Source organism: Pelobates fuscus, chromosome 7 (genome assembly GCF_036172605.1).
Source record: "Pelobates fuscus isolate aPelFus1 chromosome 7, aPelFus1.pri, whole genome shotgun sequence".
Lineage (NCBI taxonomy): Eukaryota > Metazoa > Chordata > Amphibia > Anura > Pelobatidae > Pelobates > Pelobates fuscus.
This window is the reverse complement of record NC_086323.1, coordinates 174,455,981-174,473,627: the sequence shown is the minus strand read 5'-3', so window position 1 is coordinate 174,473,627 and position 17,647 is coordinate 174,455,981.

The following is a 17,647-nucleotide window of genomic DNA, read 5'->3' as shown; positions in this document are numbered from 1 at the left end:
AGAGGGGTGCTGGAGAAAAAAAAAAAAAAAAAAAAAAATCGGAGGAGAGGCCCTACTCCCCTTCATCCAGCAACTACTGGTCTCCATGGGGGTCCAAAGGGGAGCTGACCAGGATCTACTGACCTTAGTGTTCCAGATCCGCAAGGCTGCATCTGCTCCTGCGGATGCCCCAAGAGGCATAATTGCAGTGACAAAAACTATAGCGGTCCGTGATCATGTCACGCTCCAGAGAGCTTGGAAATGTCCGCTTCAAACTGCACTGTAGCCATCTATGGTGACCTACCCTTCACAGTACTAGCGGCAAAGAGGCAGTTAGCACTGATGGCCAGACAACTACTGGATGTTATCATTAAATATAGATGGGGGGGTAACTAGCTCACTAGTGGTCCAACGGGGAGATGGCACATTCACCCTAGCCCCATCTGGGGACCAGGTGTCCTTTTTACAGAGTATGAATGAGCCTGCATGTCTCCAACAAACCAGAACCACATAAATCCAAGAAAGGCACATGACGCTAAGTACCTCACTACACAGAGGGCACACTATAATTATAATCACGAGCTGACATAGTACTACCCATGTTTACAACTCCGTATGTGTAGCGGTACTTACCCTTCCGGGTGCCGGCCGGGGTCCTCTATTCAAGCCGCGCGCGGCTCAGCTGCTGCACGAGCCGCGCGCGGCTCATCCGACGGCTGGAGATGGAGGGCGGGCAGTGACCGCGAGAAGCGAGTCTCGGGCGCGCTCTTAAAGGGACAGTGGGAGCCTAATTAGAAAAGGTCTCCCATTGGTCCCTGTCATGCCACACTCCCCATACAATTACCTTTTGGGGGTGTGGATATGACAGGGACCAATCATAATAGAGGTTTGGCTATTTATACTTACCTCTTTCCCTTGTTCCTTGCCCTATCGTGGTTTCTGCTACAGTTCCCTTTAGCGCTTGCGGTGTTCAGTTGTGTTTCTTCGTTTTGACCTTGGCTTTGTATTCTGACTTCGTTTACTCTTTATCCTTATCTGTTCTGTTCTGTTTGCCGGCTTGCTGTTTACTGTGTACCAGACCCCGGCTAGTCCTAGTTTTCGCTGTCTCTCTGTGCCCTTGACCTCGGATCGTTCCTGACTCTGTACTTCTCCTATATACGTCGAGTCCGGCCACTCTAAGGTCCGGTAGACGTATCTTCCCTCTGTGTTGTCTTCTGTTTAGCTGGATCCTGCGTGTTGGGGTATAATCTCGTTACAGTATGATAGTATAGATGTCTGATCACATAGCCCAGAGTGCACAGTAACATGGGATCGTACAGTTTAGTTCTGCCTTTAACTTGTTTTAATTAGTTTTTATCCTTCCTATAACTACTCCTCTACTTTATTTTCACCAATATATAGTGGACGAGGATACGTCTAACCTAGAGCAGGGAACTCTAGCACATACACAACGCGCAAGTCACTCACTTACAGTGTATTCCAAGTTGTAAATTGTGATTGCCATTATCTGCATTTTGCCTCATACATGACATTTTTATACCAACGTTGTAAAAGTTACTTTCATGATACTGTGTTACAGATGTATTTTGTGTGAGGAAACTCCAATAAAATAAAAATTATTTTTAAAAAAATTATCAGTTGGCAGATGTCTACTACTAAAACAGTGAAACATGTACCTTATGCGTGTGAACTTGTATGCGAGGACACTCATTTGTATACATAAAACATTTATGGATTGGTATGATGTTGATAATTTATACAATTAAGCTGCCTGAATACTTGATTAGCTCACTTCTGGTACATTCGGATACATTCTGGGCACCCTCCCCCACCCAATAAGTACTCCCTCTGGTGACAAGGTTTGTCAGGATGGATATCATGAAAAGAGGTCAATAAGTCAGGACTCAGAGCATGAACATCAGCACATGGTACCCTGGAATTGTACTGTATACCATAACCCTTCTAGTACAGCACATACTCAACATAAAATCAAGGATCTCCTTAATTTCAGATTCTCATTGCCCCATGCAAATCTTGACATAAGCTGCACTTGTAGAGCATTTTGACATGCGTCTTTCATTCAAAAGGCCTACCCTGCGGGCTCTCCCCAAGAATATTGATTTAAATGGTTTAATTGTGTAACATGGTAAAACCCTTGTGGGGGTGAAAAAAAAAAACATTTGTATTGCGTTGGATTTCTATTTTTTTTTGTTTGTGAGTGGTTTTAAATTTTCTAATTTAAAAAAATAAATAAATAAATAAATAGAGCCCCCACCCGATGTCAGAAGTCTTTTAGTGGACATGCCCCACTTTTGTCATGGCAAGTGTAGGCATTTGTCAGATTTTATACCTCTCGTGTACTACTGTCACTGGCTGATGCGATACAATTTATCACCTCTCTGGAAGCTTTTTATGGTGGAAATTAAATAGATTTAAACCAACAATAAGTTTATCGGGAGCTGATAAACAGCTGATACATGTGATCAGCTGATATGTAATCAAGACCAATCTTATGTTTTAGAGTTCAAAATCAGTGACTTTTTTTCTTAACAAATTTTAGCTAAATTTTTGTAAATCCCCAATGCAATCCCCTACAGTTCAGGGATATAGTAGACAATGGGGAAAGACATAGAGCTGAGCTGAGGCATCAAAAGTGAAAATGTTCAGCACCTATTAATCCCAGGTAACCTTTGACACCAATCAGCCACATCCATCCAACATATATACCAAATAACCTGCCAAAATGCTAGGAGAATCCAGCTACGAGTGCCTTCAGATCAGCTTCATTATTTTTTTATTTTCTTTTACTGCTGCTCACACTTGAGGCCTCCATTCTTTTTACGCAGGAGTGAATCTTTGATGGACTTATTAAAATGGCTGTGAACATACACAATAATGTTGAGAAGTAACCAGACCAACAACCTGAGCTGGATTAACATAGGGGTGGGGTTCTAGCACCCTTCTGCTGTAATAGGCCCTTACTACTGGCTTACTTGTAAATCTTGCAGCTGACTTCTCTCTCTGCTCTTGATTGAGCTCTGGGTGACCTGCTGACCATCTTGCTGATGTTGAATTTTCCAGAGTGACCTTGGTCACCCTAGATGTCCAATGTCTATACCAGGGGTAGGCAACCTTCGGCTCTACAGATGTTTTGGACTACATCTCCCATAGTGCTTTTACAGCCATATTGCTGGCAAAGCATCAAGGGAGATGTAGTCCACAACATCTGTAGAGCCGAAGGTTGCCTACCCCTGGTCTATACAAATCAATCATTCATGATGAAGGTATTGCAGCCATTAACTGGACTTTACAAAGGGACAAAGAGATGATATGAACGACTGAGACTACTCAATTATATTGAGTCTATTAACCTTTAAACTTAAGGAAATTTCTTTCTATTTCGGGATAAATATTTCTTGCAAATCAAGGGATTTGAATGTAGCCCCCACCTATGCTAATTTCTTCATGAATCAATTTGAAAATTAGAAAGTCTACACATTGTCTCAATTTGAACAATATTTGATGTGGAAGAGATATATTGATTATATATTTATGCTATGGGGGAGGGGCACCTGAGGTCAATTGCGATCCTGTGTTGATCTGCTGAATGGACTGGACTCCAATAACCAGTTTACAGCAAGCATACAGGATGACCAAATTTCTTTCTTAGATGTCTTGGTTTATAAATCTAATGGGAGACTGGGCAGTGACATATACAAGGAAACTGACCATAACAACCTTCTTAGATAGGATAGTTTCAACCTGTCCCACCAAAAGTTAGGACTACCAAATAGCCAATTCCAGAAGACTAAAAGGATTGTTTCTAACTCAAACAAAGTCGTCAGCAGAAAAGATTCCATGGTGGATAGGTCTGGACAGAGGGGTTATCCAACAGAATCCCTCCAAACACAAGTAGATAGAACAGTGGACAGTGACAGAAGGAATTTACTTTTACCAACCAAGACCCATAAAAATAAGTCCCAGGAATGGATTCCATTTATCTCTAGTTACATTATCTCCAAACATTGATAGATCTTTGCTATTGATCCTCTCTGGCCACCCATTTTTCAACAACTACCACTTTTTGCCGAGTACAAAAAGGACACTCTAGTTAGAGCAGACATTGGCTCTTTTAAGAAGCTACAACCAAGACTCTTTGGAACATCCAAATCCAAACAATGTTTCCATGTTTGAACTATGTCCAGTGCAATAATATTATAAGTGGTGATTCTTTTACACAACCACTCACATGGTATAAATACTGTCGTAGCATTATTAGGCCCCTTTAAATCTATATCCTTATATTTCTCTCTTAGGCCTCATAAGTTTAAGCTTTACAAGAATGCTTTGTTCATAGAAATAGTGTGTCAGCAGGAAATGCTAGGATCCTGTTGAGTGAAATATTGTAGCAGATAGTATTCATAAAATGTGTAAGTTACTAAAAAGGCCTTGAAGAACTAACCTTGAGAGACTAACGTGCCAACTACTCAAAATGAATAGCTGCCAAAGCCCCCCTCCCATCGAGTGAACTCCTCGTGCTAGCAAGATGGCGCTGAAATCTGGAGGAGAATATCATGACGACAGTTGTGACGTTAGATATAACACCCAGCAGGGAGGGCTTTTAACTAACCACTTAACACCTAAACCAATTAATAATGTTTACTTGTTGATATCTTGATTTTCTTCAATGATGTAATAATGCCTTTATAAGGGTCTGCGCACCCACTTTTTAACACATGCCTTTAAATTTTCTGAAGTTCTTTCATTTAACCTGAACCTCGTGTCAGTGTGAATTTACTTCTGCGTATACGCAATTTAATTATTTCTAATTTGGTCAGGAACAGATAGTCATTCAAACTTATTGGTTTGCTTAAAAGATTACTATATCAATTGGCGCCCAACGTGGGGCTCTGGGTTATGCCCTGCTAGGGCAGCCGTCCAAGAAGACGCGGGGTGGATGAATCCTGGGGGAAGGAAGGAGATTGATCACCTCTGAATACACGGTAGAGTTTGCTGCAGCACCTGGCCAGTATGTTCCAGCCCCTGTGATTGACCTGCCCCAGCGTCTGAGATTGGCTGCTGAGAGGACATCAAAGTCAGGTAATATCTTGCCCAGAGACCCTATACCTTACTTGTTACCACCTACTTTACCTGCACCTGTTGACTGTTACCTGGGTGTGTTTGAATTGTTTTGTCTTTAGCTTATGTGCCCGGGTTGAGTGATTGCCTGTTTACCCCTTTTAGGAGCCACGTGTTTGTGGCTGTAAGGAAAGAGGGGGGTGGATCTGTGGAAGTTTTCCTGGGGATCCTCTGTTTGCCTGTTTTACTCTTTTAGGTGCCGAGTAGCTACGGCAGGAAGGAAAAAAGAGGGGTGTGAATCTGTGGAGGGGTGTAGACTCACTGCTTCCTGGGGGTTCCCCATAAGTGTCGCTTTGACAGCTAGCCTCATTGGACACCACGATACTCTGCTTGCAGAGGGGTGGAACACTTCAGCCTCGAGCGCTGACGCTGGAAGTGTTCCGGTTTGACTTTTGTGGCGTGTGGATTCGGGCAGGCATTGCTGTCTCCATGACCACGTGGTAGTGTGACTTGCGGGTGGGTCCGCAACAGGGACACTACAGGAGTGAGGGTAGAGGTGGTTACGGGTTCGAACCACTATAGCGAGGGAGGTGGACGGAACTCGGGCCGGTGTTTGCTGTGTTCCGTCACCGAGAGGTAGTGAGACTAGCGGTAGTCATTCCCCGAGCGGGGACACTACGAGGTTGAGGGAGGTGGCTTTTGCCACATGAGTAAAGGAAAGGGATTATTGTTGAACTTATTTGAACTGTTGAACTTATTTGCACTGTGATGCATGTACTGTATTTACGCTTGAATATTGTCTTAATTGTCTGTCACGCAGATTCCTGTGTTTACTTTCATCTTACTCTCTGTATTATTTACACTTTCCCCTCCTATTTCTCTTTGTTGAGAGAAGTGATTGGTCACACACTTCTCGCCACGCTCCAATCCGCGGCTACCTCGGGTAGGCGGAACCAGTGACTAGTCTACGTTTTGGGAAGACGTACGTAGGAATTTATTCCTACGTAGCAGTCGAGCACTGTAGACATTCTCTTTCCATTTATCTTTCTCTATATCTGGGACGCCTTATATAGGGAAGATGGGACAGAAGTTAGGTTAACCCAATAAGGGTTGGTTAGCATGTGATTTGGTAGAAGATAGAGAAGGAGAAGAGATGGTTAAAAAGGTTGATAAAATTGCTAAAGTGTGTGGAATTGCCGTACCTCCGTGCGGTAGATTGCAGCCTGAGAGCTGGCATAAGTTACTGACAGAGAAGAAAGGAAAGCTGTTAGATCATGACAGCGGAGGCTTGGTACCGGGTGGCAAAAGCTATTCAGCAGGAGGGATGGATTGAGGAAGAGGTTGATCATAAAGGTTTAAAGATGTTTGTGTATTATAAAAATTTTGTTGCCGGGAAGCTCTCTCAGCCGGCGCCCAGTTATGGTGCACACGAGGTGACCCCTCCCAGCATCACCCCAGCAATGATTGAAAAGCAACTGGCCATAACTCCTGTCCCTAGTCTCCTCCCTGCCATTGCCTCAGTTTATCCAGTCCTGAATGCTGATGGATCCCTATTTTCCCCGCCATCAGTCCCGCAGCTCCCATCACCCTCATCCAACCCTTCACCCCGTCCATCTCCCTCTAGCCCCTTCCACCCCTCCAACAGGACCTCCCTCCGTCCGTCCTCACCCACATGCCCCCGTGCCTGCCCATCTTCCATTTCTCCTCCCACGGACCTATCCCCTCTGTCCGTTTCTCCTCCTACTGCTCCCCTGCTTTCCCCTCTTGCCTCTCCTACTTCCCCCGCTCCACCTTCCCCTCCTCCTACTCCTCCAATCCCGCCTACTCCACCCTCTCCCCCTCCTACTCCACCCGCTTCTCATCCCTCCCCTTCCGCGTCCTCATGTCCGTATCCTTTGTATCCTTCCGCCCTTGCTAGTCCCTACCCACCACCACCACTCTGCCCAAATGTCTTGGCCCCTCTCATATCCTTACCCGTCACTTCCGCCCTATCCATCCATTTCCCCTGTACCTCCCGTAGTCACGCAGCCGACCCATACTATACCTACTCATGCTTTGCCCACATCCAATATGGCCGCCACTTCCGTACTGAACCCAAATGTCACTTCCTTCCACGCCTCCAATATGGCGTCCCCCAGTAACACAGCACCTCTTATGCCAGTCCTTCCGAATGATTTGCGACCACCAACTTTTAATTCACCAGCAGCCCCGGCCAGTGGAGTGCCACTCCTACCTCCAGCCTTGACACCACAAGTAGTGCATCCCCCGGGAGTTCGGGGGACACGCGCAGATGAGTCTGATGCAGTTAGTTCCCATGGCTACCAGGTCCCGCCAGACTCCAGGGAAGTTTCGCCCCAATTATCCCGGCGTTCTCTCAGCGACCCCTTCGGCCGCAGGCTTCAGGGAGATAAGGCCCCTATAATGTATGTCACCTTTAACCCAACCCAGGCTAGTGCATTAATGAAATCACTTCCTGACCCTGAAAAGCAGCCCATGCCCTTCTACAGAGCGATAGTTCAGATCCAACAGACCTATTCCGCCGCCTGGCGAGACTTATTGAGCCTTTGTGCCATTAAGGCTGGAGATGCCTATTGGCCTAGCATTGCCCGCCACCTCTGTACTAATTGGTTAGTCAGTGATACAGATTATATGTCTGGAATTGAGTTCTGTGATCAACTGAGGGCCTGGGCTAAGGACAAGCTTGCGGACCTGGCAGCAGGCCTTAATGATATTGTCCAGGACAAAGGTGAATCTGTAGAAAGATTTCACGCTAGACTTTTCCAAGTGTTCACTGACCTAGGGTTTGAACTCAGCAACAAGATACACGCTCGAATGCTCTCTGGAGCCTTTGTTCAGGGCATCAAAGAATGCATACGCAAAGGTATTATTGCTGCCCGCCCTGAGTATAGAGTGGTCCCCCTTGATAAGCTGCTCCTAGTTGCTAGGGGCCTAGAGGCAGCACAGGTCCCGAGGAGACCTCATCCCACTCCTCTTATGGTGTCACGACCACCGATCCCCAGAGGCACCAGGCCTGAAGATGTAACCTGCTACAACTGTGGGGAAAAGGGCCATTACAAGAGCGATTGTCCTGCACCCCCTAAACACCAAAGACCATATGCTGACAGGCAAGGATCTAGGCCTACAACTACCACAAAGGCCCCAGCATCTCCTCCACCGGATTCAGCCCAAGAAGACTAGGATATTGGCAAGCCTGTATCATTAACCCCTGTTATGGCAGTATCTGCAGGGGAACAAGGGGGGCCATTAGCCACTGTTACTTTACCCATAGAAGGTCACCCCACCACATTCCTTGTTGATACAGGTGCAGCCCGAAGTGTTCTGCGAGAACAAGACCTGCCTGATTCTTCATTCCTGTCCAATATTGATGTCTCCTGTGTGGGAGTAGATGGTCTTCCAAGACAGAGTCCGTTAACTACTCCTTTGCGGGTTGGCAAATGCCCCAGCCTGCTTGCCCGTTTTGTGGTGTCATCCACATGTCCCATTAACCTGTTAGGTGCTGATGTGCTTTCCCGCCTGCAGGCATCAAACACTTTCACACCTGATGGCCAAGTGGAATTATCTTCGGCCCTGTCTGATTCAGATACATCAGCCTTGTGTTCCTTACCTCTGATGCTTCATCTAGAGAAACCCCATGGTTATGCAGAGGGCATGAGGGACAATTTCCCTGAATCTCTACGACAGTCCCTGGTTCCCATACCGGGAGTCGAACCCGGGCCGCCTGGGTGAAAACCAGGAATCCTAACCGCTAGACAAATCCAGAATTTGATATTTGTATAAAGTTTGTTGCATTTATACGATGGATAAAGTTTGTTGAACAGCAATGCGTGATATTACCTCTGCGTATGTCCATTATTTCAATGCCTCTATGATGCCTTTTCTTCAGGGCATGCATTCCACCAACCCTCCCAAGAATCACGAGGATGTTATATTAAGATTACCACACCGTATATTATAATCTACTCTACAATCAACTTTGGTGAGAATGTTCCAACAGTGGAACATAATTTTCTAGTTTGGCAGATATATGGACTCTATATATTTACTGCAGTAAAATAATACTATAATACTTTTACAGAACCTGCAGTAATGTGCAGGGTGTATTTGGATATTACAGAGCCTGCACCCCCCAGTAAGGTGCAGTGTGTACTGGGATATTGCAGAGCCCCCAGTAATGTGCAGTGTGTACTAGGATATTACAGAGCCCCCAGTAATGTGCAATACTGGGATATCACAGAGCCCCCAGTAACGTGCAGGGTGTACAGGGATATTATAGAGCCCCCAGTAAGGTGCAGTGTGTACTGGGATATTGCAGAGCCCCCAGTAATGTGCAGTGTATACTGGGATATTGCAGAGCTCCCAGTAATGTGCAATACTGGGATATCACAGAGCCCCCAGTAATGTGCAGGGTGTACAGGGATATTATAGAGCCCCCAGTAATGTGCCGTGTGTACTGGGATATTACAGAGCCCCCAGTAATGTGCAGTTTGTACTGGGATATTACGGTGCCACATTACGGTGTTACATTTATAGACATGAAACACACACACAGTCACATACTGTACACATTAATATCAAATAAACGGGACTGCACTCCAATCACAGAAACACATGTAAACCTGGAAGGAACATTTCTTTTAAATTACATAGAAAGCATAAAGAATGCAGTGCTCCAACTATTGAGGACGCTACATCTCCAGACATACATGTACACAAAACAATAAAGTCCAGACACTCAAGGTTCTAAATCTTGATAGCCTTTGTAATGGAATGTTGCCTATATATGCTATATCCCCTGGATTGATAAGGTCACAGTTTTTGAGTGAAACATTGTGTTATGTTCCTTTGAAAAGGCTGTCAATATTTAGAACGCTTGACTGCTGGTCCAGAAAAACCCCACCTCCCGTTGCCCTCCGTAAATAATAACACCACACAATAGTTATGGGTAAGGGCAACGGCCACAGCTTTATTAAATTTTGACACAGACCAGCTTTCCATCCAACTGCCAGCTGTTGAGAGACTTCTCCCAACAGGCAGATACCACTTCTTTGTCCATGAGTTCATAGCCTGCCTACTGCCATCAGCCCTCGGCAGGCTGCGACTCCCCAAGTTGACTCATCAATTTCTTTCAATTTCCAATGCGCTGCCCAGGAACACCGCCACCGCGATGTCGAGCCTGTCCAGTCCCTCCTGTCGGCATCGCGCCCACCGCAGCCAGCGCCAACTCCACTCCAGACTGAAGTCCCAAATTAAAAATATCAAGCCCAATGCTAGTTAGGTGGACACCATCCCGCCGCATCAAATTCCTGTTATCCGCTTCCAGCTCCATGTGGCGAACCACTATGCCCCCGAGACTTCGAACAAACCTGGCAACCATCATGTTCAATTTTCGCCGAGCCCACTCAATCCCACGGGCATGCGGCGATGCCCGCCAACAGGGGCGCGGAACCATTTAGGACCAAATAAGCGTGAATTCTCAGAAGAGCGCCATGCATCTGGCCAAATCATGTTTTATCATGTAGAGTAGATCCACTGTCCTGACCCGACCCAAATCATTGCCTCCCGCATGAAGTAACAGGCCCAGAAACAAACCTCCGTAACTGAACACATTCTGTGAAAAACTGGCCCCAGGAGAGACCACGAACACCTCGCCACCGAACCCTGGCCACTTCAAAGGGAAAGCCTAAGTTCCTCCCGTAGGACCTTTCCTCAGCTCTGCGTGCTGCCCAATAAATATAGAGATTCGGCCGCATATATAACTTGAAGCGACCCGACTCCCACCTGCCCAACCGCTTAATCGAGGCCTCCGAGAATCCTAACATGCCTGCCTGAGTAGCGGCCCCAATCCGAAAGGATTGGGCCGAGTATCCTGAAACGTCCACACCGACCGCCAATAAAACCGCCTTAAGCCTAGCTGAGAACCGATACCGAGTTAACGGGGACCCATCAGCATGTACTAATAAGGAGCCTGGCCCAGACGAACTGCTAAGTACGATTCCAACAATCGCACTGGGCAGAAGGGGCCACTGGCAGCACCAATTCGCACACAGGCACCTCGGCCAGCATGGTCAGTTTTCGACCGACGAACCCGCAGATCCAGGGCCGAGGCCCACAGATGCACGTCCGACAACAACATAGGAGATAACGACCGTAGGTTAGGAGCCACCAGCTCCCCCACCCTGAATGTCCCCAAAAAACATAAGGAAAAGGCTACCCGAAAAAGTAACACCTCAAAGTCAGAAGCACATACCTTCGGGAGGTCCTTCAACAAAAGCCCCAGCAGGTCCGCTGAGATCGGCCTCTGACGATCCTTACCCTTTCGAAGTCTCCAACCCTTCAATACTCGCTGAATAATGAATTCTTTGGAAAGATCCCTCCAACCCAGAAGCCGAAAGCAAAAGGACAAGGCAGACATAGCACGCAACGCCACAGCACTGGACTTACCTTGAGACTCCAAAGAGGCTAGGAGAAGCAGAGTGGCCTCGAATCGGCCCTCCTCCGATAAAACCCCTTTAGTCCTGTCAGCCAAGGACAGCCAGCGAGACCATACCACCTGATAGGCCCGCCATGACCCCTGGGATAGCGAATCCGACAACAATCGTCTCAGGCCTCCAAAGCCAGGTCCCATAAAGATGGAGGACAGGACCGACTCACTCGGTCTGTACCGGGCGCCGCCTCTCAAAATCGGTCCCACTGCAACCGAGAAAGAGAGTCAGCCACCACATTCAATACCCCAGGAACATGACACGCCTTAACCCATACATTGAAGCGTAAGCTTAACAGAACTAAGCGCCGGAGCAAGGCCAACACCGGAGGGGAGGCAGAAGTAGCCTGCGTAATTGTCACGTCCTGAGCTGTTCTGTGGAGATGTCTGGCCTTGGCTTCTAGTATCCAGTACTCTTGTTTGCTGCATAATCCAGGCAGGACAGGATACAGACAGAACAGAACAGGAAAGCTGCAGGGTCCACTCCACGAACTCCAAGTGCCTATGGCCATAATGTCAGGGTGGCGGTCCAGTGTCCGGAACCCAGACACAGTGTCCAGGCGGCTGAGCAGGACCGGGACCCAGTATGCCTGATGTTCAGAGTAGGAGTCACAGTGTGGAGGTGGATTAGCAGGGTCTGGTGCAGGGTAACCGCACGCCCCCTGTTGTTGAGCACCAGCATTTGTGCAGCCACATACCAAGACCCTGAATCAGCTTCAGCGGATACCAGGAACTAGGAGCATGGAAATTAGCAGACCTCCCAGAAGCTGAATAGGGAGGCTCTGCAGCAAGATTGTATCCAGTACTAGAAACAAGGCAAGACTAGGAGAACCCAGAACCAGAGAAGGATAGTAAGCTAAACCCAGAACATATACACAAGACATGAGGAAAACATGAACATAACATGGGCAAGACTGGACAGGACTGTACATGGACTGGGTATACAAACTAAAACAAGACAAGATAACATAGGCAAAACAAGAGGAGAAATAACTAAGTACTACATATGGAAATCATGGGGATTTAGTCACACTATATGATCATACATTGCATAAGCCTGCCAACAACGCCAATGCACCCTGTGGCGAAACCAACCTCGCCACTGGGCCCTGGAGAAGCCTGTTTGCTAGCCTCCTACCAGCTGACTATGGCCCCTGGGTTATTTGGGGCATATTGTACTGTATATTGCTGCTACTGGCCCTTTTAACAGCATCTATGGACATATTGGGACTTTTGGGACTACTGTCCCTTTAAGACTGTGATACATATTCTAGTGTACTGCCTGTAATATTATATGTGTATTTGTGTGTTAAGTTTAACCTGGGATATATATGCAGCATTCATCTGATTGTTCGGTAGAATCACTCGATTCATTATATTGAGTGAAACTACCGAACAACCAGACCACCCAGGACTAAGTGTGCCTCCAATTACAGTTTGCAACAATGTTGCAAATGGGTAATTGGCAATCAGTGTAATGTATTCTTTGTCCTCTGGGTGGCCGCCATTCGGGAAACAAACACGTGGCGGCGGCCATCTTAAACTACCGAACAGCGGTGTTTTGCCGTCGAGTGTCTGGAACTAAAATCGGACACTTGACTAGGCAAACACCGCTGAGACCTCCATACTTCCAGAAATTCGTATAGAAACTACCCAATGACCCGCCGTTCGGTAGAAAGAACCCCACAAACAAGGGAATTCATTCAAACCCTCTCCAGGCTCTATAACACAGGCAATTCGTCTGTTTTCATTCCCTTGTTTGTGACCGACCGCAGGGCCAAAATGCATGGAACTGTTTTCGGATACTTTACCCATGCGGTCGGTCAAATCTTTGGAACCCCATATCTCCCGAACTGTTCATCCGAATGACTTGAATTTTGAATATGTTGTCCCCCTGAATAAGGGCTATCCAGCGATGCTGGATTTAAAGGTGTACCCCCGGGTTTTGGGGTACATCCAGAACTTGGCTGAAAAGGTGTACCGGATAATTGGGTTTAATGTTATCTGAGGGGAGGGGATGTGTGGGCTGAACCATGTATGTGATTGGTTATTTTATGCCTCCCCCTGGGTGTGGCCTGTATGTGGATTAGTGTAATAAAAGCCAGGCTGGATGAGCCAGTCGAGAGTTCCTGTTTTACCCTCAAAGTGATGTGTCGTCTCATTATTGGGGGGAAGGATTTATTGTATGCTGTTCCAGTTGACTGCTAGGAGTACAAGCCTATTCGTAAGGTTCCTATTCAACGGTCTACAGCATTCATATGCTAGAGAGGATTCCTATGCTTCTCTGATTCGGTGATTGGGGTGTCTGCCAGAGTGCTTGGAGTCCTCAGGAAGCACTAGGAGCATCCATTAACGGAGGTACCAAGTCGGGGTGCCAGGTGATCCGTTACACACCCCATATCTGGCAGGTCCTACACTGCCTAATGTATGCTAAAACAACCAAAAGACATATATAGCACTTACCTGCAAGAAAGGGCAGAAGCCTTGAGGAGCTGCCTGCAGGAACACTGAAACAGAGTGAATGAAAGACTGAAAACAAACGGGTGTGTCACCATAAAACAAACATTTAAATGAATCCAAGAGACTGGAAAATGCAGGGGGGGATTATAGGAATGAACCCAGAAACCCAGCATAAAGAAAACCAGATATAGAATAGAAAACCAAAAACCAAGAAAAACTAAACAAGAATTGTAACAAGAGTACTGGATACTAGAAGCCAAGGCCAGGATCAGGACGTGACAGTAATAACGTGAACCACGCTCATGTTGTCAGTATGAAAAACGACAAATCTCCACCCCAAAGTTCCAAGGACACCACAATCGGAAAGAGCTCCAAAAAGGTGAGGTTGCGCATGATATCCCTACCTTTCCAGCCCACAGGCCATGACTCCGCACACCACTGACCACGAAAGAAAGCTCCAAATCCCACGGAGCCGGAAGCGTCCGTAAAGAGATCCAACAATGCATTGGGTGCAGCCTCCTGTAGCCAACATGAGTGGCCATTGTAGGTGCCCAGAAAGGAACTCCAGACGCGTAAATCCTCCCGCATGCGGTTGTTTACCCTGATGAAATGGTGCGGTTCCTGAATACCAACCGTGGCCAACGACAGAATGCACGACCCATCGGCAGAACCCGACATGCAAAGGTCAGGTGACCCAAAAGGACCTGCATCTGTCGCAATTGAACCTTCCTAGCTCCTTTGACTCGGTCCACTAATTCCAGAAGAACCGTGAGCTTATCCTCCGGCAACCGAAAAATCATATTAACGGTATAGATTTCGATACCGAGAAACGATAGCACAGTCACCGGGCCCACTGTCTTATTCTCGGCGACCGGAACCCCAAACTCCTTAGCTATAGCCCGAAAGGAATCCAGCAAGTCCACACATACTTGGGAGCCTGCAGGGCCCACAAACAGGAAGTCATCCAAGTAGTGCGTAACTGAGTTCCTACCTGATTGCTGAACAGTAACCCATTCGAGAAAGGATGAAAACATCTCGAAGTAGGAGCAAGAAATCGCGGACCCCATGGGCAGGCACATGTCGTAATAATAACTACTACGAAAGTGGCACCCCAGGAGGTGGAAGCACTCGGGGTGTACCGGTAACAACCGAAAAGCAGACTCAATGTCTGACTTGGCTAGCAGGGAACCCGCTCCAGCTGCCTGAACAAGTTCCAAAGCCCTATCAAAGGACGCGTATCGAACTCGACACACCTCCTTTCCGATGTCATCGTTCTCAGATCCTCCAGCCGGGTAGGATAGGTGATGGACCAATCGGAAGGAGCCGGGCTCTTTTTTGGGGACTAAACCCAGCGGCGACACGCGGAGATTGTGAAAAGGAGGGAAGACAAAGGGGCCGGCCATCCGCCCCAGTTTAATCTCCCTAGCCAATTTGTCCTGTAACCTATCCTTCATCCCGCGGACTGATTTCAAGTTTTCCGCAAAACAACAGGACTCAGACAAGACAAATGGGATCCAAAAGCCCTTCAAAAATCCCCCTAACAGAACCGCTGCAGCACGTCTATTAGGATACCGGTCGAGCAACGGCCGCATCCTTGTGACGTTCACTGGAGTCCTCGCTTCTAGGTACGTCATTCCCACCGACTCCCTTCACCGTGGCCTGTCTCCCCTTTTTAAAGCAGCTCCTCCACAATGAGAGCATTCATGTCTGAAATGACAGGAACTGAACCATTTACACTGGCTTTCATTGAACAGCCAGCAGACTCCTCTTTTGTGGCCTGCCGGCGCGCCACTGTGCACGCCGGCAGGTCCGGGAAAGGGAGATGGTGATGGCCTACACGGCGTCATCAGAAGTAGCCATAGGCTACCATCCTGCATGCTGAAATCCATAACCAGGCATGCTGCCATTTTTTGCCTAAATTGTTGGCAACATTGACCCCCACAAATCTTATAAGCCCCCAGATTAAATCCAGATACCCAAATAGAGAGCTAGCCTTCTCTGGAAAACGATGGACCAGAATACTGGAATAAATATTAAACCCCTGAAGCCAGTTACCGAACGTGCAAGGAATCTGCTTAGACTTGTCGGCCTCCTGCAGATCCCCCCTACGGGGCCTGTCAACAGATTCCCTGTCAGGGGGAACCAATCACAAGAAGTCGACGTACTCACCATTACATATCATGTCCTGCGTCTCCGCAGGGATATGGACTCCCAGGGGGGATATGATACACCCAGGCAGACATGGTCTAAACCCCCCTTAAACCGCCCTAGCAACCTGCGCACTATTGCTCTGTGCCTGTGACCCCCCCAGACAACTTTTCTAATACTGCTCGCAATAAACTCAAAACCTCCCTAGAGCTACCCTGATCCCCAGGCAACAGACGCTCGCGCAAGTCAACTCACCCCTGGAGAGTGGTACAGGCGGCTCCTGCACTGTGGGTATGACAGCTTCATCCTCTTCCTCTGTCCAAGAGTCTGAATCTTACTCTCCCTGAGCAGCACTGATTCTCCTTGTACTCATGCTGTCTGCCAGCAGAGTTGAGGATCTTCTAGCATCTCTCCCTGGGCGTCTCTCCCTGTTTCAGGCAGAGTTGCAGGGCTTCTGACATCTCTTCCATGATGTCTGCCACTCCAGCCGGCTTCCGGCAGAGTTGCTGGGCTCCTGAGGACGGGTCCGGGGTCTCCAACCCGCCGGAGAGGAAGGGGAGGCGGGGCTTGCGACGTGGCAGCATCCAGCTGTGGCCACGTCACGCTTGCGTCCCCCCCGGCGATGCGTCCAACGTAATTCTTCTGCCTCCATGCATCGGACGCAATGAGATCACTTCCGCTCTTACCGGAAGAGACGGCGGACTCCGGGAACGAACCTCCAAGCCGGCGCCATCTTGGGCCCTTGCCCCCGAAACCATGGCAGAACGCCCGCAATGAGAATGCACCTGGGGGGCCTCCTCTGAGCCATCCACACCGGAACTCCTCGCAGCAACCCTCCGAGCTCCACGCCTGGTACCAGTTCTTCTTACAGGACTAGGGAATAAACGCATCGGAGACCTTGTCCTCCGGGCCCTCCGACTGTCTGCAGGGGGGTCTTCAGCCGTCCCCTCCATCACAGCAGCACCCGAACTTCCAGCAACGCCGTCCATAACAGCATCAAGGGCGCCTGAGCCATGAGACTCCAGGTAAGCTCGCAGCATGCCAACCAGTGCCTCCTGGGACACCGTTGTTGTAGTAGATGCCATAATAAAATATAGAACTACTGATAAACTAACACTAGATCTAAATTACTAGGCCCTACACTCTGTAAAATAAATTAGTACGTTCTCACTCCTCACTTTACTGAGAAACTGATATGACCCCTCCTCTGCACTGCTTTATATTTAATATTGCAACAAAGTATCCGATATAGCCCCCCCCCCCCCCTTACTGCTGGCCTGCAGTCATGCCCTCAATTCCTTTTCAGTCCAGGACTGGGCTTTCTTTCTTTGTGAAATTCATACTGTACACATACACAAACGCACGTACAGTCACAACATACATAATCACAATTACATACACAGTGCATAACCAGACAGTCAAATACACACACTTACACAGTCGTATGCATACCATATCCGTCATATATACATTCACGCA